The 2853-nt window shown below is 44.0% G+C and overlaps 1 pseudogene; it reads left to right on the forward strand.

The window, feature by feature from the left end:
* The first annotated feature begins 1363 nt into the window (after positions 1-1363).
* LOC109880069 (copine-4-like) overlaps positions 1364-2853 on the forward strand; it is a 47692-nt pseudogene continuing 46202 nt past the window's right edge.

Below are 2853 nucleotides of genomic sequence, written 5' to 3' on the forward strand. Positions count from 1 at the left end.
AATAAACCAGGTACTAATAATAAACCAGGCACTAATAATAAACCACTGGACAGGCACTAATAATAAACCAGGTACTAATAATAAACTACTGGACAGGCACTAATAATAAACCAGGTACTAATAATAAACCAGGTACTAATAATAAACCAGGTACTAATAATAAACTACTGGACAGGTACTAATAATAAACCAGGTACTAATAATAAACCAGGTACTACTAATCAACCAGGCACCAATAATAAACAACTGGACAGGTACTAATAATACACCACTGGACAGGTACTACTAATAAACCAGGCACTAATAATAAACCAGGTACTTATAATAAACCAGTTACTGATAATAAACAACTGGACAGGTACTAATAATACACCACTGGACAGGTACTACTAATAAACCGCGGGACAGGTACTAATAATAAACTGCTGGATAGGCACTAATAATAAACCAGGTACTAATAATAAACCAGGTACTAATAATATTCCATGTACTAATAATCAACCGCTGGACAGGTACTAACAATAAACCACGGGACAGGTACTAATAATAAACCACGAGACAGGCACGAATACTAAACCAGGGACTAATAATAAACCAGGCTCTAATAATAAACCGGGCACTAATAATAAACCAGGCACTAATAATAAACCACTGGACAGGCACTAATAATAAACCAGGTTCTAATAATAAACCAGGTACTAATAAGAAACCACTGGACAGGTACTAATAATAAACTAGGTACTAATAGTAAACCACTGGACAGGTACTAATACTAAACTAGGTACTAATAATAAACCACTGGACAGGTACTAATAATAAACTAGGTACTAATAGTAAACCACTGGACAGGTACTAATAGTAAACCACTGGACAGGTACTAATAATAAACCACTGGAAAGGTACAGTACAGGGCAGTCACTTCTATCCGCCACTGGGGGTCGCCGTTGTCCCATTACATTCCATCAAACCCAGTCCCGTGGCTTTACAGCTCGGGGGGAACATAACTACGTTAACCAGCGCCGCGTCATCATATACTGGGAGGAGACAGAGAGGGAGAGAGACAGAAATATATATATATATATATAGAGAGAGAGAGAGAGAGAGAGAGAGATTTTCGCCCATTCATACTATAAGGAGGCTACTGCATCGTGGTCCTCAGTACTTATACAGCTTAGCTGACGGAGAGCGGGAGGCAAAGAAAGAGAGAGAGAGAGAGAGAGAGAGAGAGAGAGAGAGAGAGAGCGAGAGAGAGGAAAAAGAGAGAGAGAGAGAGAGAGAGAAAGAGAGCGAGAGAGAGGGAGAGAGAGCGAGAGAGAGGAAAAAGAGAGAGAGAGAGAGCAAGAGAGAGAGAGAGAGAGAGAGCGAGAGAGAGAGAGAGAGAGAGAGAGAGAGAGAGAGAGGGAGAGAGAGAGAGAGAGAGAAAGGAGGGATGGGTGCAGAGTGTGTGAGGAGCGAGAAGTCACTGTGATTCCGCCAAACAGTGGAGTTTCCTCCAGCTCTGCTCTGCTCTGCTCTGCCCTGCTCTACTCTACCTGGTACTTGAGGTAAGTTACTGACTGGAGCAATAATAAGGTGTGTGTGTGTGTGTGTGTGTGTGTCACAGGTGACAGAGAGAGAGTGATATAGTAGCTGTGGAGGGACAACTCAGCAGGGACCTTCCTGTCCTAAGGATTCATTAATGTCAGTACCTGCACTCACACACTCTCTCTTTCTCTCTCTCTCTCACACACGCACACACACACACACAATCACGCAGGCTTGCAGACATATGCACATTTTGTCAATGTTTCTGAGTCCATTTAAAGGTCAGAGGTCAGGGGTAACGGATCTCTGAACAGTGATTGGTTCCGATTCTGTCTAGTAGCGCTGTGAAAAGACAGAGAGATGTTTGGATATAGAGTTGTCCATTTCTTGTTCCCTGCTCTGAACCTTTCACACACACTGAATGCATGAAATATAAAGGAGAAAGAGAGAGAGAGGCAGAGAGAGAGAGGCAGAGAGAGGCAGAGAGAGAGAGGCAGAGAGAGGCAGAGAGAGGCAGAGAGAGAGAGGCAGAGAGAGAGAGAGGCAGAGAGAGAGAGAGGCAGAGAGAGGCAGAGAGAGAGAGAGGCAGAGAGAGGCAGAGAGAGAGAGGCAGAGAGAGAGAGGCAGAGAGAGGCAGAGAGAGAGAGGCAGAGAGAGAGAGAGGCAGAGAGAGGCAGAGAGAGAGAGAAGCAGAGAGAGGCAGAGAGAGAGAGGCAGAGAGAGAGAGACAGAGAGAGAGAGGCAGAGAGAGGCAGAGAGGCAGAGAGAGGCAGAGAGAGAGAGGCAGAGAGAGGCAGAGAGAGAGAGGCAGAGAGAGGCAGAGAGAGAGAGGCAGAGAGAGGCAGAGAGAAAGAGAGAGAGAGGCAGAGAGAGGCAGAGAGAGAGAGGCAGAGAGAGGCAGAGAGAGAGAGGCAGAGAGAGAGAGGCAGAGAGAGAGAGGCAGAGAGAGGCAGAGAGAGCATACCGCAGAACAGAACTGGGTCATATTGAGTTTGCTACCAAACCACAGGATGTGGCATAAAAGAGAGAGAAAGCGAGAGAGGGAATGCAGAATATAATGTAGACTATAATGTAGAATAGAATGTAGACTATAATGTAGAATGGCATGTAGAATATAATGTATAATAGAATGTAGAAAATAATGTAGAATAGCATGTAGAATAGAATATAGAATAGAATGTAGAATAGAATGTAGAATATAATGTAGAATATAATGTAGAACAGGCCTCCCCGAGCTGCTGTTGGTCAGAAAACTGAAACATGAGGCAATGATTCTGTTATTCTGGTAAGTCAGCACAGTGTGTGTCTGTGTATATGTTTGTGTGTCTG

This window comes from Oncorhynchus kisutch, linkage group LG14 (genome assembly GCF_002021735.2).
Source record: "Oncorhynchus kisutch isolate 150728-3 linkage group LG14, Okis_V2, whole genome shotgun sequence".
Classification (NCBI taxonomy): domain Eukaryota; kingdom Metazoa; phylum Chordata; class Actinopteri; order Salmoniformes; family Salmonidae; genus Oncorhynchus; species Oncorhynchus kisutch.